At 44.2% G+C, this 22,922-nt stretch overlaps 1 protein-coding gene across 1 annotated transcript in view; it reads right to left on the bottom strand.

The window, feature by feature from the left end:
- MAOB (monoamine oxidase B) overlaps positions 1-22,922 on the bottom strand; it is a gene marked incomplete at its 5' end in the record, with an annotated part of 474,299 nt that overhangs the window by 451,094 nt on the left and 283 nt on the right. The gene's annotated exons all lie outside the window — the stretch shown is intronic.

The following is a 22,922-nucleotide window of genomic DNA, read 5'->3' as shown; positions in this document are numbered from 1 at the left end:
AGGATGTGATTTTTACATAGTCTACATTTCCTCCTTATATCTGCACTCTTTTTTTGCTTAATTGTTTGGTTTCTTCAAATATCACAAAGGAATACAGGTAGGTAAACTATGTGTTCAAAATTGCTTGTAAATATGTATGCACTGTGGTTGTGTGTGTGTGTGTGTGTGTGTGTGTGTGTGTGTGTGTGTGTGTGTGTGTGTGTGTGTGTGTGTGTGTGTGTGTGTGAGTATCCTATCTATTATGGAATGCATCTTGCCCCGGATTTGTATGTGACTGATATTTGTTGCTTGCCAGGACAGGCACTAGTTCTTCATGACCATGACCATCTATTATGGAATGCATCTTGTCCCGGATTTGTATGTGACTGATATTTGTTGCTTGCCAGGACAGGGACTAGTTCTTCATGACCATGACTTAGACAAAGAACATGCTGAAAGTTAATGTCTCAATTTAGAAAGAAGTGACCCTACAATGCAGGATGTATACTTTTCAATAGTGAGACTGAATATGACACACTATAGAATGAGGTGTCTATTATCAGGGATGTATGCAAGGAAACACTAATTCATAATGATGACAATAGGTTTGGCTTACTAAAGGCAGGAAGCATCACTGCGTACTAACTATAACCGCAGCAAGATAAAGAATCAGCATTAAGGTTATGGAAAAAGCACGTTTAGAGACAACAGTCAATGAAAAGGAGCTCAATCAGATCACAGTGCTAAATCTTAAAAAAATTAGCAACAACAAAAAATTAGAAGTTATGTACCTACCATAACGTTCCATGTTAGTTGTCTTCTCTCGCCTTCTTTCTTGCTGGATGGGTTCGGAGCCGATCCTCGGCTCCGACTCGGCACTTGCTTTAGCTTGAGAACTCCTTTTACCAGCTCGAGGCAACCCTATATCCCATGATGCAAGGCGGAACTACCTCAGATCTCGTTTGGTAGCTAACCTACCCTGCTAAGGACTAACCTAACATAATTAGGAACACAAGTTCATAATAGGAGTCCTCATATGAAGGCTCAGGAGGAAAACAACCTGATAGGAACTCTTCAAGATCTGTCCAGGCCAGGGGGAAGGAGGGAGGGACGCAAGAAAGAAGGCAAGAAGATAACTAACATGGAACGTTATCGTAGGTACATAACTTCTAAATGTTAAGTTGTCAATCTCGCCTTCATTCTTGCTGGATGGGACCGCGTCCCTAGCACCTGTATCCCGGGTGGCTCAATGGAACAGACTCTTGAGAACTGTGGAACCAAAACTGGCCCTATCTCTGGAGGCCAAGTCCAACTTGTAATGAGAGACAAAGGTATGAGGCGTGGCCCAAGTAGCTGCTGCACAAATGGTATCAATGGGTAGTCTATCCTGAAAGGCTGCAGAAGTGGATAGACGCCTGGTTGAGTGTGCTTTTGGTTTAGAAGATAGCTGCTTGCCTCTGAGAGAGTACACATAGGAAATGGTGGAAGTCAACCATCTGGATAAGGTCACTTTAGAAACTGGAAGACCTATCCTGTTTTCTGCATAGGAGACAAATAATTGGTCCGATTTCCTGAATTGTTTAGTTCTATGCAAATAGTACCTGAGCTGACGATGGACATCCAAAAAATGCAGTTTCTGTTCGGCTCTGTCGGAATAGTTTGGGAAAAAGACTGGCAGATCTATAGATTGGTTAATATTGGTTTGAGACACAACTTTGGGGAGAAAGGAAGGGTTCGTTCTTAATGATACCCTGTCCTTATGAAAAACCAAATAAGGGGAACGAATGCAGAGAGCTTGAATCTCGGAAACCCTTCTTGCAGAAGTGACAGCCAGTAAGAATATAGTTTTCCAGGTCAATAACTTCAAAGAACATGAAGCAGACGGTTCGAAGGGAGGTAGTATCAAGGATGCCAACATTAAGTTTAGATCCCATTGCGGAGGAGGATGCTTTATAGGCGGCTTTAGGAGAAAAACTCCTCTCAGAAAGGCCTTGCATAATCTATGAGACATAATGTTATTGTCATGCAAGCCAACATGATACTTGGAAATAGCAGCCAGTTGTACTTTAACTGTAGATGACGAGGATCCTGAATGAAAAACCTCCACCAGGAAATCTAAAACAGAATGTACAGGAGCAGTAAAGGGATCAATATTCCTGGAATTTGCCCAAATAGAAAAACGTCGCCACTTGCTAGCATAAACAGTCCTAGTGGACGACTTTAAAAGAAGACACTAAGATGTCTCTGACTGAGTCAGAAATCATCGGTAGCCTGGCTAGGGAAGGAAGTGGAGCAACCAAGCAGTGAGGTTGAGAGAATGAATGGCCCGGTGCTGCTGACCCGACTGGTGGATCAAGAGATCCGGAACTGGGTCCAGATGCCAGGGCTGCACCAGAAGGTGACGATGCAGAGACGGAAACCAAATTTGTCGAGGCCAATATGGGGCAATGAGAATCAACTTGGCCCTCAAAACGGTGGCTTTCTGAATGACTTGTGGAATCAAGGGAAAAGGAGGAAAAGCGTACAGAAGTCCCCGGGGCCAATCCTGGGTTAGAGAGTCTCTCAGGGGTTGGCCTGGAAGGAAAGAGGGTAAAAATCGGGCACTTGTTGTTTTGAGGAGTAGCAAAAGATCGCAACAAGGAGTGCCCCACTTCAGAAAAATCTGATCCACTACAGATTGATTGAGAGACCACTCGTGAGGCATCAGAATGGATCTGCTCAGCCTGTCCGCTAAGAGGTTGGACCTGCCAGGGATGTGCGTTGCTATCAGAAACCGATGAGAGGAGATTGCCCATTGCCAAAGTCTGAGAGCTTCTTGACACAACGGATAGGACCTGGTCCCGCCCTGCTTGTTGATGTACCAGACCACGGACATGTTGTCCGTTTGTACTGCAATAGTCCCCGTGGGAAGAAAGTCGTTGAGGGCTTGCAACGTTAAAAGCACTGCTCTCATCTCCAGGACATTTATGTGCAGATGGTATTCTATGGGTTGCCACGTCCGTGGACCATCCTGCCCTGATAATGCCCCCACCCGATCAGAGAGGCATCCATAGTGACTGTGGCAACTGGAGGAGGGGAACAAAGGGTCGGCCCTGATGAAGAAGAGGGAAGATATCCACCAATTCAGATGAGTTCTGCACGACTGTGTGACTAAGATTTCGTGCCTCATCGGGAGACTGTGGTACGACCACTGCGTGAATAGCATCCACTGCAGAAGACGCATGTGGAAGCGAGCCAGTGGTAGAAGAACAATGGCCGCAGCCATAAGACCTAGAACCTTCAGTATAAATCTGGCTTTGACCTTGTTGCTCTGCAATAGAATCCGAACGAATTTTTGGATGTCCAGAATTCTTTGATCTGTTAGTCTGGCTAACATTTTGACGGTGTTTAATTCTGCGCCTATAACGGTGATAGATTGGCAAGGCAGCAGAGAAGATTTTTGAAAATTTACTGAAATTCCCAAACTCCTGCAAAGCTGCAGAGTGTAGTCTCTGGTCTGAAGAAGCCGACACCTGGTGGTGGCGGAGAGGAGCCAGTCGTCCAAATAAGGAAACACCTGGAATCCTTGACGTCTCAGATGAGCTGTGACCACTGCCATGCATTTGGTAAACACTCTGGGGGGCTGAAGTGAGGCCAAAGAGCAGGGCTCTGAATTGGTAATGACTGGTCCCTAGCCGAAAGCAGAGAAACCTTCTGGAGCGCCTGTGAATCTTTATGTGATAGTACGCGTCCTGAAGGTCTATAGAGCACATCCAGTTGTCCTTGCCCAGAAAGGGCAGAATGGACTGAAGCATGATCATCCGGAATCTTGCCTTCTTGACAAATCTGTTTAGACTGCTCAGGTCTAATATTGGTCTCCAATCTCCCGTCCTTTTGGGGACCAAAAAGAATCTCGAGTAGACGCCGGATCCTATCTGGTCTGCCGGCACAGTCTGGACGGCTCTTTTTTCTAGGAGCTTTGAAATCTCCTGTTCTGCCAAATCCCTCTGACCGGGTGAGATGTCTGGAAGGGATTGTTGAGGTCTGGATACCTTTGAAGGGATTTTGTAACCCTCGGATATGATCGACTGTACTCACATATCTTGTGAGAGGGAATGCCAGGCTACTGGGTACAGCGAAATCCTTCCCCCGACTGCCTCCAAGGGTGGACAGTCGGGCAACACCTCAGGGATGCTGAAAGGGCTTCTCAGGAAGAGACTCCCTGTTGCCCTGGTTCTGAGGACCCCCCCTGCCTCTAGGGTGGCGTCTTATTGTTACCCCTCTGCCTCTGGGGTAAACTGACCACATGTGTCCGGTGTAGCTCCTTGGGCTTTGCGGAACCACATCTTCCCTCCCTTCTGACCCTTGGGATATGGTCTAGAAGGGGTGGAAAAATGGACTCCAACGGCAGAAAGAGTTTTACCGTCCTGCTCACACCTAGTCAAGGTATCCTTCACCTGAGGTCGAACAAAGCCGAACCATCAAAGGGGTGTTAGTGAAGGGCGCCTTAAAGGGTCCATAAAATTACAAAGCCGCATCCAGGCTTGGCGTCTAAGAGCAACTCCTGTGCCTGCGGCCCTGCTCGCTCCATCGGCCGCATAGGATATGAGCCGCATGGAGGAGTTGGATAGGGAATTCAGGATTGCTAGCTGTGAGGCAATCTTCTCTTGAGCCCCAGCAGCAGAAGGATCCTGGACCACTTCACCCAGTTCCTTGAGAATATCTCTTTGAAGCCTGGTGAAGTGACAAAGGTAGTTCAGCGAGCATAGCAAAGGTCGCTGAAGAAAACATCCGCTTTCCATACCTGTCCATGGTCCTAGAATCCTTGTTAGGAGGATGGACAGGTACTGAAGGATCCACCAGTTCCTTCTTAGTGGCCGCCGCCACCATAGCATCCACAGAGGCGCCTTGGAAAGAAACTGTTTGTCCGTAGGGGCCGTGATAAACTTGGATGGTCTCCTGGGGACAGGTTCCACAGAATATGGAGCCGCCCGCCTTCGAGCCACTACCTGCATAAGTGGGTCGAAAGGCGGAGACACCAGGAGGTGGAGGGTCGGGATCCAAAAGCCTCCAGGTATACCGACTCATCCTCAGAGGGATCAATGGATGGCCAATTCCCCCTCTGTTTGAGGAGCTCAAGGATGTCTGAAAAGGAGACATCCTCAGAGGGGATCGTGGGAACCCTCCGACTCATCTAAGTCGGTATCAGATGTAGTAGACTCGGGGGAGTCTGTGTGTTTCCTCTTACACATCCTCTTCTGAGGGGGTTCACCTGCCGGATCAGGAGAAACTTCGGAAGAGGAGGAAATTCCCAATGGGGAAACCTGGGGCGATGGATCCCTGGGCCTGAGAGCAAGAGGCTGGCAAGAGGTGTCTACAGGCACCGAAGAGGGAGGAGCTAGAGGGATGGACCGTTGACCTGGCTCAGTGGCCAGGACACTCCTCATCACCTCAAAGGCTCCCCTCCCGGGAGGCCAGAATATCCCGATCCGAGGATACAGGAATTCCGGCTCCACTGAGAGGGAAGGCTCGAGGCCGATGTCGGTGCCGAGCTTACCAAAGCCGGCCCGAGAGGGAGGCGGGTCGGACAAGGGTCCGATGCCACTAGCCCCTCGAGCCGACAGAAACGGACGACCGGATCCCTCCAAGGAAGGCATCAAGGAGGAGATCGGAGCCGAGGCAGCGGAGCCGAAGGATGTATCGGCTCCGGTGCCAAACAGTCGCTGTCCCGAAGCTCCGGCTCCGAACTCTGGTGTGGAGTCGGAGGAGGAAGTTCAAGGGTGAAACAATAGCGAAGTCTGCTGAGACGGGCTATGGAGCATTTGGGCCAGTGCCTGTGACTTCAACAGCCTGCTTACCACCCTCTCTAAGTCGTGGTCAGACAACATGGAAGATCTCGAAGATCGGCTCCGATGGCTCTGCTCCGACAAAGAGGAGACCCGGGCAGTGGATACTCTGCACCGAAGGGACCGAGATCTCTTCGGGAAGCCATGGGCGAAGTCCCTGAATTCCAGATGGAGCCGAAGGTTTCGGCTCCGATGCTGGATAAGGTGTCGGCTCCAGCGGGCCGACAAGGCCACAGTAGACCGGGTGTCGGAACCAGTGGTGCCGAACCCACTACTTTTGAAGCATATAGATCGGTTCCAGCGGGCCGATCTCGGCTCCGACGGAGCGGAGCCACCGGAGGAGGCTTGGATACTGAAGCCTGAACCTTGGTGGTTTAGAAAGTTTCCCAGACCCTGTTTTAGAGGGAGAACCTTCTGGCTTAAGTAAGCCACGGAGGATTAACTTATTCCTCCGTTCCTGCAGGACTCTCTGGCTAAAAGAGTGACACAAAGCACAGGAGTCCTGCAGGTGCAAAGGCCCCAGGCAGTAAACACAAGAAGTGTGACCGTCTGTCAGAGACATTTTCTGACAGCACGAGTCACACTTCTTGAAGCCTGAGACCTTGCCTTCCTTTGACATATTCCTAGGAGGAAATCACAGACAAACCCCAACAAACACACACAATTAATCCCCTAACACACAAACACACAGGTAGGGATTAACCAATGGGGTTTAGGCCTAACTAAACTTTGATACTATTACCAAAGGAAATAAAAAGTTTTGAATTATAAGGGAATAGGGTGGGCTGTAACACACTACAGACTATAAAAATGGAAACAAGGGGGAAATAAATCCCTAACTAAGCTTTTTCTCTTTTGACAAGAAATGTACTTACCTCAGCTGGCAAAGGAGACCTCTTTCGCTAAGCGGCAAACAAGATCTGAGGTAGTTCCGCCTTGCATCATGGGATATAGGGTTGCCTCGAGCTGGTAAAAGGAGTTCTCAAGCTAAAGCAAGTGCCGAGTCGGAGCCGAGGATCGGCTCCGAACCCATCCAGCAAGAATGAAGGCGAGATTGACAACTTAACATTGAAACAGTACATGTAATACAAAGCAACATTCAAAAGGCTATGCAGCTGACAATAAAAAATAAAAACAATGTAGGGGCATTAAACATAACTGTTTCATTTACTTTAATAACTATACTTTTTGTACAAGAACTAAAAGTCAATAATTGGCTGAACGTGTGTTAATTTTCTGAAACTATTAGAATCCATCTTATTCTTTCAGGACTTAATTTTCAGAAGAGGTCATCCAAACCTACATCGGTTACGCACTTCTTAACTGTTACGTTGCAAGTGAGCATTAATTGCACATGGGAAATGATAACATTATCTTGGAAATCTCCATGAGAGGAGTGTACCATGCTCCAAGAAAAGATCTCTTTTACAAGGTACGTGAAACTATCGCAACTACAGCAACTCAACAGCACCTCAACCTGCCCTCAGATAAATTCCAAGGATGAAATCAGCACAGCTGCCTCCAATACAGTACAGCAAATACACCTCTTAGCTAACCTACATTCAAAAATACTAAACGTTAACAGAAATATAAATACGTTTGATTGATGTTAGAGGAAAAAATACTGAATATTTAACAATAAATTTAATACATAACTGTATATGTGCAGGTTCACAAAAATTCCATTAATCAAGTAGTTTTGCCCATTCAAATTCAAAAAATGTGCATAAGCTAAAACAAGTAGTTTTATTTTGTAAACATTTGATAATAGCTTCTGAAAGAATAAGAAGTTATGTACCTACCATAACGTTCCATGTTAGTTGTCTTCTCTCGCCTTCTTTCTTGCTTGATGGGTTCGGAGCCGATCCCTCGGCTCCGACTCGGCACTTGCTAAGCTCGAGAGTCACTTTTACCAGCTCGAGGCAGCCCCATATCCCATGATGCAAGGCGGTAAGTACCCAGATCTCGTTTGATGACAAAGGGCAATAGCACCAAGCATAACAAACACTTCCCAAAGGAAGAAAGAAAACTTACAGGATGGAAGAAGGACCAGGTCTGAATGGTCTTCAGCATAATAATTTCTTATAACAAGGTCTGTCCAGGCCTGGGGAAGGAGGGAGTCAGAAAGAAGGCGAGAAGACAACTAACATGGAACGTTATGGTAGGTACATAACTTCTTAATGTTAAGTTGTCAATCTCGCCTTCATTCTTGCTTGATGGGACCGTCCTAGCACCTCTATCCTGGGTGGCTCAATGGAACAGACTCTTGAGGACTGTAGAGCCAAAACTGGCTCTGTCCCTGGAGGCCAAGTCCAATTTGTAATGGGAAACAAAAGTGTGAGGAGTGGCCCAAGTGGCGCTGCACAAATAGTGTCTAAAGGAAGTCTAGCTTGAAAGGCTGTAAAAGTAGCTAAGCTCCTAGTTGAATGTGCTTTAGGTTTTGAGCACAGCTGTTTTCCCCTGAGCAGATAAATTTCAGAGATGACCGAAGAAAGCCATCTGGACAAGGTCACTTTAGAAACAGGAAGGCCTTTTTATTATCCGCATAGGAAACAAAAGTTGATCAGATTTTCATAATTTTTTTGTTCTGTCCAAATAATATCTAAGTTGACGGTGGACATCAAGATAATGTAGTTTTTGTTCAGCTCTGTCTGAATAGTTTGGGAAAAATACAGGGAGATCAATGGATTGATTCAAATTGGTCTTTGAAGCGACCTTAGGCAAAAAGGTCGGATTAGTTCTCAAAGATACTCTGTCTTTGTGAAAAACCAAATAGGGGGGTCGAACCGATAGAGCATGAAGTTCAGACACCCTCCTGGCCGATGTAATAGCCACTAGGAATAAAGTTTTCCAAGAAAGAAATTTCAGGGAACAAGAAACAGCTGGCTCGAAGGGGGGAAGAATCAAGGATGTCAGCAATAAATTTAGATCATACTGAGGAGGAGGATTCCTGATTGGAGGCTTTAGTAGGAAAATTCCTTTCAAGAAGGCCCTACAGAGCCTATGGGACATAATATTATGATCTGCTACCCCGACATGAAAGTTGGAGATAGCAGCCAATTGAACTCTGACTGTGGAAGAAGAGGAGCCTGCATGAAAAATCTCTGCTAAGAAGTCCAGGACTGCCTGAACAGGGGCAGTGAAAGGATCAATATTCTTGGCCTTAGCCCAATAAGAGAAACGTTTCCATTTGCTTGTATAAATCCTCCTGGTAGAGGATTTTAACGGTTACTATGATGTCTCTAACTGGGTTAGAGATCAAAGGAAGCCTGGCTAAGGAAGGAAGTGGAGCAACCATGCTGTGAGGTTGAGAGAAGGGATAGACCAGTGCAGCTGACCCGATTGGTGAATCAGAAGATCTGGCACTGGGTCCAGATGCCACGGCTGCACCAAAAGGTGATGATGGAGGAACGGGAACCAAACTTGTCGAGGCCAGTAAGGGGCAATGAGAATCAATTTGGCTCTCAAAACGGTAGCTTTCTGGATAACTTGAGGGATCAGAGGAAATGGAGGGAAGGCATAAAGAAGTCCCTGAGGCCAATCCTGGGTCAGAGCGTCTCTGGGGGGATGGCCTGGTAGAGGGAAGAGACAGAAGAAGTCTGGGCATTTGCTGTTTTGGGGAGTAGCAAAAGATCGCAACATGGACGACCCCATTCCAGAAATATCTCTTCCGCTATAGATTGCTTGAGAGACCACTCGTGAGGCATGAGAATAGCTCTGCTCAATCTGTCCGCTACAATGTTGGTTTTCCCAGGGATATCGTTGCTACCAGAAACCGATGAGAGGAGATCGCCCATTGCCATAGTCTGAGCTTCTCGACACAAGGGGTAGGACTTGGTTCCGCCCTGTTTGTTGATATACCAAACTACAGACATGTTGTCTGTGTGGACTGCAATTGTCCCTACGGGAAGAAAGTCGTTGAGGGCTTGCAACGTTAAAAGCACTGCTCTCATCTCCAGGACATTTATGTGCAGATGGTACTCGAACAGCTGCCACGTCCCATGAACCATCCTGCCCTGATAATGACCCCCCCCCACCCGATCAGGGAGGCATCCGTGGTGACAGTGGCTATCGGGGATGGGGGTACCTGCCTTGGTGAACCTGAGGAGATGTGATCCACCAAGCAAGATGATCTTTGCAAGTCCGTGTCACCAGAATCTGGTGACGCATTGGAAGTTGTTGGTACGACCACTGTGTGAACAGCATCCACTGAAGAAGGCGCATGTAGAATCGAACCAGGGGAAGAAGAGTAATGGCCGCAGCCATGAGGCCTAATACCTTTAGAACCATTCTGGCCTGTACTTTCTTGTTGGCCAGAATGATCCTGACATGACTCTGAATGTCTGAAACTCTTTGATCTGTAAGGGTAGCTGACATCCGAATAGTGTTTAAGTTTGCGCCTATGAAAGTAATAGACTGGCAGGGCGATAAGGATGACTTTTCGAAGTTGATCGAGATGCCCAAATGAGAACAAAGACTTATTGTGTAATCCCTGGCTTGAATAAGCTGATACCTGGTGGTGGCTGACAGGAGCCAGTCGTCGAGATCTGGAAACACCTGGAATCCTTGGCGTCTCAGGTGAGCCGTGACCACTGCCATGCATTTGGTGAACACTCTGGGGGCTGTAGTGAGACCAAAGGGCAGGGCTCTGAACTGGAAATGACTGGACCCCAGCCGAAAGCGGAGAAATTTCCTGGAGCGTCTGTGAATTTTGATGTGATAGTACGCATCCTGAAGATCTATTGAGCACATCCAGTTGTCCTTCTGTAAGAAGGGCAGAATTGACTGAAGAGTGACCATTCGAATCTTGTCTTCCTCACAGACTTGTTGAGTCTGCTGAGATCCAATATTGGTCTCCAGTCTCCCGTCTTTTGGGGACCAAAAGAACCTTGAGTAGATTCCGGCTCTGAATGGTCTGTTGTAACTGGCTGAATGGCTCTTTTGCAGTAGTTTTGAGACTTCTAACTCTGCAATTTCCCTTAGACCGGTGGTACATCTGGAAGGGAATTTGAGGGGAAAGGACTTTCCTCGAAAGGAATTATGTAACCCTTGGATATGATCGACTGTACCCATCTGTCTTGAGTGAGGGAATGCCAGGCTTCTGGGTACAGTGATAATCTTCCCCGACTGCCTCCAAGGAGGGACAGCCGGGCAACATCTCAGGGATGCTGAAAGGGCTTGTCAGAGAGAGGCTCTCTGTTTCCCTGGTTTTGGACCCCTCTGCCTCTAGAGCGGCATCTGTTGTTGTTACCCCTCTGCCTCTAGGGGTAAACTGACCACGTGCATCCGGCGTGACTCCTTGGGATTTCTGGAACCACATTTTGCCACCTTTCTGTCCTTTGGGATAAGGTCTAGAAGGGGTGGAAAAACGGACTCCTACAGCAGAAAGAGTCTTGCCGTCCTGCTCACACCTGGTCAAAGTTTCCTTCACCTGAGGGCCAAACAAAGCTGACCCATCAAAGGGAGAATTTGTGAAGGACGCCTTAAAGGGATCTGCAAAGTCACATAGCCGCATCCAGGCTTGGCGTCTAAAAGCCACACCTGTACCTGCGGCTCTACTCGCTCCATCAGCAGCATATGATATTAGCCGCATGGAGGAGTTTGCAATGGAATTAAGGGTTCCTAGCTGCGAAGCAATTTTTTCTTGAGCTCCTGCAGCTGTAGGATCCTGTACTACTTCACCCAGCTCCTTAAGGATATCCCTCTGGAGTCTGGTGAAGTGACAAAGGTAATTCAGCGAACGCATAGCAAAGGTCGCTGAGGAAAACATCCGCTTACCGTACCTATCCATGGTCCTAGAGTCCTTATTAGGAGGATGGACGGCACGGAAGGATCTGCAAGTTCCTTCTTGGTGGCAGCAGCCACCACCATGGCATCAGCGGGGACACCCTTAGTGAGGAATTGCTTGTCACACGGGGCAGTGATAAATTTTGAAGGCCTCCTAGGGACTGGCTCTACAGAGTCAGGAGCTGCCCACGCCTTTCGGGCAATAACCTGCATAAGGGGTCGAAGGCGGAGACACCCAGGAGGTGGAGGGCCGAGATCCAAACGCCTCTAGGTATACTGACTCATCCTCAGAGGGATTGTTGGTGGGCCAGTTCCCCTCTGTTTAAGGAGTGCTAGGATGTCTGAGAAGGAGACAACCACAGAGGGGATCTAGGGATCCCTCTGACTCATCAAAGTCAGTATCTGAAGTGATAGACTCGGGAGTCTACATGTTTCCTCTTACAAGTCCTCTTCCTAGGAGGATCTCCCGAAACATCAGGAGAATCCTCGGAAGAGGGGGAAATTCCCAATGGGGAAACCTGAGGCGGAGGATCTCTGGGTCCTGTAGCAAGAGAAGTGGCAGAGATGTCAACAGGCACTATAGAGGGAGGAGCTAAGGGAACAGACTGCTGACTGATACCAGTGGCCAGCACACTCTTCATCACCTCGAATGCTCCTCCCAGGCAGGTCCGAGAGAACCCGTTCCGAAGAACTAGGAACTCCAGGGACCACCAAAAGGGAAGCCTCCGAGGCAGATGTCGGAGCCGAGCTCACCAAGGCCGAGGCTCCAAGGGGAAGAGCGGGTTCGGACAAGGGTCCGATGCCACTCACCCTCGGAGGAGACCATGGAAGCCCGCCACGAATCCCTCTAAGGAAGGTCTCAAGAGGAGATAAGAGTAGAGGCTGAAGGAACAGAAGGGGGTATCTGTCCTCCAGCCGTAGCAGTAACCATTCCCGAAGACTCCAACTCCAAGCTCTGGGGTAGAGTTGAAGGAGGAACTGTAACGGGTGTGGACCAATAGTCGCCTGTTGAGACGGACTATGTAACATTTGGGCCAGTGCCTGTGACTTAAGTAATCTACTGACCACTCTCTAAGTCATGGTCAGAAAGCCTGGATGACTTTGAAGATCGGCCCGATGGCTCCGTTCGAAAGGAGAGGTGAAGCCGAGCCGAAGTATCGGCTCCAAGGAAGGAGACCTCGACCTCTTCCTCGAAGTAGCCATCGGAACCGATGAAACTATTGAACCTGTCGGAGCCGACAACTTATCGGAGCCGACAGGTAGCCTCGATGCATCGGCTCCAGCGGAGCCGATACAGCCAAAAAGTAACGGTGTCGGAGCCGATCGGAGCCGACACCGATGCCTGTGCCACATGGTGGTCGGAGCCGATCGGGGCCGACACCGAAGTGGTCGATGCAGAATCGGCACCGATAGCCATCGGTGCCGAAGGCTTGGTTAAGCCAGAATCGGCTCCAGCCAGAGCCGATCTCGACTCAGAACGAGTCGGAGCCGAGGCCGCAGGCTTTGACACAGAAGCCTGGGCCTTGGAAGACTTGGCAGTCTTAGGTGGAGCCGACTTAGCCGGAGAGCCCTCCGGCTTAAGAAGGCCCCTGAGTATTAATTTGTTTCTTCTTTCCTGCAGGACTCTCTGGCTGAAAGAATGACATATAGCACAGGAGTCCTGCAGGTGAAGAGGCCCCAGGCAATAAGCAAAGTGTGACCGTCTGTCAGAGACATCTTCTGACAGCACGAGTCACACTTCTTAAAGCCTGAGACCCTTTCTTTTGACATGGTGTCACACAAAACACACACACACACCAGTCAAAGACTTTAAATTTAAATATACCAAAAAGGTATAAGTACAAACACACACACACACCCTAACAGGGGGGGGGGGATGGGATGGGTAAGTCTGACTAAAAAAATAATAAGAGACAGACAAATTTCTGTCAGGAACAGATTAAAACTAAATAAAAACTAACAATAAGGGGTTTTTAAGTTCAAAAGGGCTAAAATAGCGAATTAGTAACTCACTTACCAGGAGCTGGTAAAAGGAGGACCTCATAAGCGAAGCGGCAAACGAGATATGGGTACTTACCGCCTTGCATCATGGGATATGGGGCTGCCTCGAGCTGGTAAAAGTGACTCTCGAGCTTAGCAAGTGCCGAGTCGGAGCCGAGGGATCGGCTCCGAACCCATCAAGCAAGAATGAAGGCGAGATTGACAACTTAACATCAGACATTTTCTGCACTGTCTAAATATGCATCACAAATATTTATCACAATAAAAGACTGTGTAGAAACATAAACAACAGCCGCTTTCTGACACTCACTTAGATAACTCAATACTAGTCTAAGTAAATAAAGAAGCATACAATGCCGCAATCAAGAAATGAAACTTTTTTTCCATGTATAGGGTAAAGTAATATTGCCATCTCTTTAGTGCTTGCCTTCAGACATACTTAGGTTCATATGTAAGTACTAGGCTATCTTCCCGAGGGCATCTATAAGCCTGGCCAGAATGTGTTGGCTTTCGCCGCCACCTTAGATTAGTTCCCTGTGCCTCTGTCCAGCAGAGCCCCTGCAGTGATCCCCGGGGTAAATTTTCTGTTTCCCATCCACTCGTCAAGGTTTCTCTTGAAGAGTGTTAGGGAGGGGCTTTGCCTAATGTAGACTGGAATCCTGTTCCAAAGCATGGGGAGTCTCTGGGACAGGAATCTATCCCTCCAGCATGTCCTATTTATCATTGTGGTAAGGTTTAGATCCCCAGAGCATGTGGCTTTTGAGGATTTGTTTTTGTTTTTTTTTTTTAGGTGCAGCATGTCCATCAATTCTGGGTTGGACATGACCTTGTATGTCAGGCAGAGATCACCTCTGAGTAAGCGGTATGCAACCGAGTATAGCTGGAGTTTCTTCAATCGGGCTGTATAGGGCATCTGTGTGAGGCCAGTAATCCTCTTGGTGAGGTACTTCTGTGGTCTTTCCAGCTGTTGCAGGTGTCTTGTAAGGTACATCCCAAATGGTGCGTTGTACTCTATGATGGGTCTGATGAGTGATGAGTAGAGGGGCACAATAACCTCTTTTGTTCTAGATGCGAACCCTTTTGTGATTAGGTGGGCCACATAGAAGGATTTTCTAACCACCTTGGCAATATGATTATCAAAGGAGAGATTACTATCTACTTGGGTCCCCAGATCCCTTATACATTTTCTGTATTTAGAGGACTACCACGTATGTGGTAGTTCGCTGGTACTTTGTTTTTTCCAAAGGGGATGACTATGCACTTTTTGGCATTTAGCTTGAGGCCATGATTTCAACACCAGGTATCTGTCTCAGTGAGACCCTTCTGGAGGATGTCTGTATCAGCCGGAGAGTCAATTATGGCTCCCAGTTTGCAGATGTCTGCGAACTTGGTCGGCCATAGCCCTCCTGTGCTTGTCTGTACCTCTGAGAAGTATATACCGAACAGGAGGGGTCCCAGGACTGAGCCCTGGGGGATGCCACTTGTAACCGGTTTAGAGTTGGACCTAAAGCCTGCAACCTTCACTGTGTGGGTTCTATCCATGAGCCAACTGGCAACCCATCTTGTGACGTAGGGGTTTATGTTCAGGCTGGTGAGCTTGTCTATAATACCAGAATGGAGAATGGGTGTCAAAAGCCTTTGCGAGGTCTAGGTAGGCTGTGTGGACCTCCTTTCCCTTGTCTAAAGCCTTGGTAACTGTCTCAAAGAAGTCCACCAGGTTTAGGAGGCAAGATCTGCCCTTAAAAAAGCCAAAATGGGTAGGGTCCAATGTTTGTAGGTTCCCAATGTTGCTGTTAATGAGTTCCATGATGATGCGCTCCATAGCCTTGCAGACCAGGCTAGTCAGGCTTATAGGGCGATAGTTCCCGGGGTCCACTGTGGCTCCACCTTTGTGGAGTGGGATAACTGTTGCTGTGCACCACTCTATGGGTATGTAGCCTGTAGAGAGGCTGAGTTTGAACAGTATGATTAGGTGAGGGGTTAGTTCATTTTGGAGCTCATGTAAGACACAGCCTGGGACACCGTCCGGTCCCACTGAAGCTGTGTTTTTGGCTTTGGATAGGGCTGTTTACCCTGTGTGTCAGTGATTGCTGGGTCTCTACATTCTTCTGGTATGGTTATGGGTCCTTTAGGGGGTGAGAGGGGGGTGAAGTTTGCACTAAACCTGCCTGCTAGAATGTTGGCAATATCAATCGGTTCAGTGTATTTTGTGCCATTCTGCACTAATTCAGAGCAGATCTGAGAGTTTCCACTTAGGTTCTTGACATAACTAAAGAACACTTTGTGGTTATCTTTGGAGTCCTTGCCAATTTTTCTTTCAAAGCTAGCCTTGGATGATTTTATGAGGGATCGTAGTTTCTTGCTGATACACACACACACACACACACACACACACACACACACACACACACACACACACACACACACACACACATTGGAAAGGAGGTATACACACACGCACACACAACAAACACACACACATATGCAAGTATATGTACATATAACAAGATATATATATGGGGGATGTCTTTCCTTAATAAAGTCAACAAATGGAAAACAATTGCTCTAAACAGTCCAGCCAACACAAATACAGGAGCAATTGAAAAAGAAAGCTCGAATCCTTGGTAATATGTAATACACTTTATTCCACTGAGACTCCTATTCCTTCGAACACATTAACGCTGTACAGAAATATATCCTGCATTTTCGTCTCAAGTGACTTCCTCAGATGAAGAAAACTGAATGCATACCTAGTAAATACACAATAATATATACCCTCATAGTCAATTATCTAATAATTAATTAATAGTTCAATTAAATGTTTTAATTCATTAAACTTTAAAAATGCTTCATAAAATACATTAAATAACCATTAACTGTTAAAAATTGATGCTTCAGAAAATACAAATATGTCATATAAATACTTTCCTATAAAAACATATTTCATCCATACTACATTCATTTTAATAACAATATAAAATACTTTTAAAAAACATTTAAGAATATGACTGAAAATTCTATATGGACAATAGCACCCTCTTGTGTTAGGAAAAAGATTTATTTATTCCACAGACCAAACAAAATAATCCCTCCATTAATTCATATTTTTGTATTTTGTGTTATGTACCATTCAAACAAACTAAGGGGGCCAAATATTTTTCCAGAACCTAAATGAAAGGTAAATAAGACCTACAATTTTGCTGCTCTCAGCTTTAGGACTGGGGCAAGGGTAACTGCATCATTCAATCCTGGGAACTTGTTGGCTTCAAATGATAACTGCCACAATAATTCTTTGTATCCTATAGACGTATCCCATAAACCGCCCCTTATATTCTTTTCTACCACTTCCAAAATAAAAAAGCTAAACTTAGCTTCCTGACAGCTTCTTTTGTGCTTATACAGGGCATTGTTAATGCATTTAGTCCTAATCTCATAGTTATGCTCGTATATTCTATTTTTCAACTTCCTTTCGGATTTACCCACATAAAATGCATCACAGTGATCACACAATGCTAAGTATACTATTCCACTAGTGTCACAGTTCGCATAATATCTACTCTGGATCAATCTGTCTCTACAACTAATAAAGATAATCTCCTTTGTACATATATATGGGCATTGGGAACATCGCCCGCATTTAAAAGTGCCAACTTTACCATCTCTAAATTTGTTCCACTCATTTTTACCCTCTAAAATGGTCTTTAAACTTTTCCCCTTGCGGTAAGTACATTTCAAAGGTGTCTCAAAAATTTCTTCCAGGTCTGAAATTTCCCCAAACCTATTCCATTCATCTTCCAAAATTTTTCTTATTTTAACAGCGTCCCCATTAAAGTCCATTACAAACTTGCTTTCTCCTTCATATTTATCTACTTTCGATTTTGTCTTGTTCAATCCTACCCTGATCCCCAGGATGGGTTTAAATTTATCCTGCCTACCTACCCTAACATCCTTCTCTATGGATTCCACAAGGGAAATAGGGTAACCCCTAACAATAAACATTTCACGCAACTTCTTACACTCATCTTCAAAATCACTCTCTCTTGAAGTCATACGGCTTCCCCTTACGTACTGCCCCTTCACAATACCTTTCTTATGGTGGTAGGGGTGAGTACTATTGAAAGCTAAATAGGAATTCAAGAAGGTTTCCTTTCTATAGATTTTTGAGAAGAAGCCTTCATTGCCCTTTCCTATGGAGATGTCCAGATAATTTAGAATATTCATATCAATTTTATATGTAAAATTCAAAAAATCAGTGGACTCTGAGATGTATTCAAAAAACTCAGAAAACTCCAACTCTGAACCTACCCATAGAAAGCACATATCATCCAAAAGCGCTTATAAAACTTCCAACAATGGTTGTATTTCGAATTAATAATGTATCTTTCTTCCTATGCGGACAAAATAATGTTAACATAAGTGGGGGCACATCTTGCACCCATAGCTACTCCCTGAGTTTGCTTGAAAAACTCCCCTTCATAATGTATGTAATTATTACTTAAAACTAATTCCATTAAAGTTAAGATAAGATAAAAATCATTACTGCTATATTTACCATATTTTAACAATGCTTCTTCAAACCATTTCATGCCCTCTTCAATTGGTATTGATGAAAATAGATCAACAATATCAATAGTAATAAAAATAATATTCTCATCATAGACTTCAGATGTTAGATTCCGTAACAAGTCCCAAGAATCCTTAACCACTCCTTGCCCTTCCAGAGCTAAGCCCTTTAATTTGAAATCCAGCCACTTAGCCAAGGGTGCAGTTACTGAGCCTTCAGAGGCTACTATGGGTCTCATTGGGGGATTTTCAACATTTTTGTGTACTTTTGGCACACCAAAAATGGTAGGCACTTTTGGCTTTTCTACATGTAGATACTTGCAAGTTGGTAAATCTATTGAGCCTTCCAACAATAAATCATTCAAAACTAGATATATTTTTCTATTTCCAATATTGATTTCATTAATAGAAGCTCTAACATATCTATCTAAATTTTCCAGAGTATCCATCATTTTAGCTTCATATGTTATATGGTCCATAATTACAGATCCGCCCCCTTTATCTGGTTTCATAACTCTTAATGACGTATCATCTCTTAACTCTCTTAGTAGGGTATTCTCTTCCTTCGTAAGTGTATGAATAATGTTATTTTTAATAATTCAGATCTTAATTTCTTTTCCATTAAAGCTTCAACATTTTTTAGTTGTGGATGCAAGGGTGGATTATATGTGCTTCTCCTAGTTAAAACACCAGTATTCGAGCAGTTATTCTTCTGTTCATGAAAAAAAAGCTCAAAATTTTTCTTTCTTAAAAATAACTTCAAATCTATTAAAACTTTACTAATGTCCGCTTTCCTATTAGGTACAAATTTAAATCCTTTTGATAATAGAGAAAAATAAACTTCGTTTAACTCCTTATTACTATAATTGTATATTGTGTAACCTTTATACCTATTTACATGGCCTTCCATCCCAATTTATACTTATTTACCTTTCATTTAGGTTCTGGAAAAATATTTGGCCCCCTTAGTTTGTTTGAATGGTACATAACACAAAATACAAAAATATGAATTAATGGAGGGATTATTTTGTTTGGTCTGTGGAATAAATAAATCCTTTTCCTAACACAAGAGGATGCTATTGTCCATATAGAATTTTCAGTCATATTCTTAAATGTTTTTTAAAAGTATTTTATATTGTTATTAAAATGAATGTAGTATGGATGAAATACGTTTTTATAGGAAAGTATTTATATGACATATTTGTATTTTCTGAAGCATCAATTTTTAACAGTTAATGGTTATTTAATGTATTTTATGAAGCATTTTTAAAGTTTAATGAATTAAAACATTTAATTGAACTACTAATTAATTATTAGATAATTGATTGTGAGGGTATATATTATTGTGTATTTACTAGGTATGCATTCAGTTTTCTTCATCTGAGGAAGTTACTTGAAACGAAAACGCAGGATATATTTCTGTACAGTGTTAATGTGTTCGAAGGAATAGGAGTCTCAGTGGAATAAAGTGTATTACGTATTACCAAGGATTCAAGCTTTCTTTTTCAACTGCTCCTTTGTATTTGGGATGTCTTTACTTCTTGGGATTTTACTCTTTTCTGTGCTAGTTTCCTCCTTCTATTGTATAGCTTATTTATGGCAGGGGTCCACCAGACTGGTTTCCTTTTCTTGGAAGAGTGAATCTTGGTTTTGCTTGGAATAGCACGATCCATGCATTCTTGCAGGTGCTCATAGAGTGCCTTTGTAAGGGATTTAGCAGCTTGGACAGCATTGTCCTTTAGCATGGGGGCTGTGAACCTTTCCACCTCGGTCTTAAGTAACGTGAAGATTGCTTTTGAAAAGTTTTTCACAGTGGTTTCCTTGATTGGGGTGGGGGCGGAATGTGGATATCCAGAGTAATTAGTCTATAGTCTGATCTAAGCATCGAGGGGTTGACCTCCAGTGTAGAACACCAGTCGCCCATGTTGGTGATGACCAGGTCCAATATGCTGACATCTCTGGTGGCGGTGTTGACCAGGTAATCCAGGGCATTCGAGTTTATAAATTCTAGGAAGCGTTGGGCAAGGGAGTTAGTACTTGAGTAGTTCTCCCAGTTAATGTTTGAGTAATTGAAATCACCAAATATTGGGGCATTTGGTAGGACCTTCATATTTTCCAGTGTCTCCAGAAATGCGGAATGGGGGTCCTGGGTCATGATGGGTGATCTGTAGCAAGCCACAATCTGAATTGCAGTTTTGCCCGTTGTTAGTTGCACATGGATGATCTCTGAGGCATTGTGCTGTGCCACTAACCTGGAGGTGTGGATATCCTTGATGAATATGGATACACCCCTGCCTTTTGTGTTTGGTTCCGGGTTCTTTTGCTGAAAAGTATGGTATGAGTTATAACCTGGTAGTGCTGGGGTGCTCTCTGGAGCCTTAAACCAGGTTTCTGTTACTGCACAGATATCGATGTTCTCCATACTGAGGAGTGCCTCGAGTGCATGCATTTTAAGGTTTAGACTTCTGGCATTGAGTAGCATTACCCTCAGTTTTTGGTTACTTGTGCTATTTATGGTGGTGGGTTTGTCTTTTGAGTCTTGCCTAAAAAAGACACTATGGGGGCGGCAAAAGCCTTGGCCAGTATTTGAAAGTCTAAGGGTGACAGGTGCAAGCCATCTCTTGCGAAGAAACGTGGCTTATCAAGCATGTCATCCCAGGTGGACAGATACTGGATCCCCTTTGAATGACACCAGAAACTTTGCCAGGTGTTGAAATTGATCATTTTTTCTTTATACTGTGGCATCATTCTTGGTGAGGGCAGGATGCTACTCAGGGTCAGAGTCATACAGGCCTGGGCTACATGATCAGAGAGCTCTTCCATGTCTCTTTTCATGTAGTCCAGGGAGGTACACCTCAGGTCATTCACACCAACATGGACAATGACAGAGTCTTATTTGTACTTGTTCTGGAGCGACCGGAGTGCTTGTGTTATATGGCAGATCACAATCTATGCCAAATACCAAAACTGTTTCAGAAGTTAATACAGAAACCCATTTTTGAACATATTAATACAGTCTTCTCTCTGACACACAACTTATTTTTGCATGTAATTTCAGAATCACTACATTACTGTGTTTGATTAATGACTCAATCAATAGTAACGTGAATAATGGACATTTTACATCAGGCATCTTTAATAACATGACCTAAGCCTTTGAAACAGTTAACCATGCTATACCTTTGATTAAACAGTGCCAAAAGGCTAACTTGCAAAAAGAACTTTCCAACAATGTGTGGATACATCTATGTCAGTAATTGGCACCCTAGACTGTAAAATACCACAGGGCTCAGTACCAAGGCCACTTTTATTTTACCTACTTCTTAATTACCTCAAAATAAATCTTCCTGATCAGGGTCACTTTTGTTTTCCCCACTTGTTAATTACCTCAAAACAGAGCTTTCTGGTCTAAACACAGTAATGTATGTGGGTAACATTTTCCTGTTAACACAGACAATGCCATATCACACTTGTAAAACAAAATCTGACTATTTTACCAAGTTAATGCATTGAACACACTTTTCTATAAATACAATCATGCTGTTTATCACATAGGAAAGACTGAATGAATCAACCCCATTACTCTTTAAAGGCCCACTAATTAATCTGATACCATATGTTCCCTCCCAAAAATTCATAGGACTACTCCTGGGGGCCACCCTTTCCTCCAGGAAACTTACAGACACAATAATCGATAAGACCTTCTACAAGTTAAAACTATGATATAAACAAACCTACCTCTTGTCTCTACAGGCACAGCTTGCTTTACCCAAAAATGTTCCACTTTCTATGTTAAAATGTAGCCTATCATTATTTCACATTCTTATACTAATAACCAAATCCTACAAATCAGAGTAAATTAACTGTGCCATTTTACCTTGCTGACTGACATTTGCACCCATCACTGTTAACCTCTAAAAAAGACACACTGACTGCCAGTTTCTAGCAGAGCCTCACTAAAATTGAACACTCTCCTATTAAAAATTATGTTTCAGTATTGTCCTCTCATATTCTAGGCTTTCCATTAAATCACCCAGTAACCTCTTGAAAAGTAGCATCAGTAGTGCTTTCATTCTAAATAGATCACTCTTTTTTCTAGTAAGCTGTAAGAGAACTTTTTCAAAAATGCACCCTACTATTTGGAACCAGCCTTCAAATAATTTGCAAGATCAGTCAACAGATGGAGGCTTCAAATCCAAATTAAAGGATTATCTGTTTCAGGACAATGACAGTAGGCACATTAGGGATACAGGCTAAAGTTTATATCGGCTTGCTGTCCCTGGGAGCAATTAATTTAATAAGATAAGTGACTACAGTGATTCACAAAACACATTTTAACAAATTACACCTCCTACTCTGTTAAGACCCTACTAAATCTAGTGAAATGAATCCTAAACAATAAGTGACCACAGTGTATCTTAAAATGTATTATACTCTCTTTGTCTGTAAATGTAGTCTCTACATCATAAAGTGTGCCAAGGTACCTCTCTCTGTCTGTCTGTAAGACATCCTTTATAAGTTGTGTTGTAAAATACCCATTAACAACAATCCTTTCAAGATTTTTGATGCAAGTAATTGCTTGAAAATGTCTTCCATTTTCTGTAACAGAAATTTAACCTCACTGATTATGTTATGGCGGCATCCTTACAACTATGTTACCAAGCAAACAGTCTACACTTAACATCTTCACTGATATGATGCTGACCACAGTTTTATCACTTGTTTATATTGTTTCCATTTTTCTGTTATGTAAATTATTCTGTAAAT

Source organism: Protopterus annectens, chromosome 5.part0 (genome assembly GCF_019279795.1).
Source record: "Protopterus annectens isolate FY-2018-M chromosome 5.part0, PAN1.0, whole genome shotgun sequence".
Classification (NCBI taxonomy): Eukaryota; Metazoa; Chordata; order Ceratodontiformes; family Protopteridae; genus Protopterus; species Protopterus annectens.
Note: the sequence above shows the minus strand (reverse complement) of the source record. Positions and strands in the feature narration are given on the sequence as shown.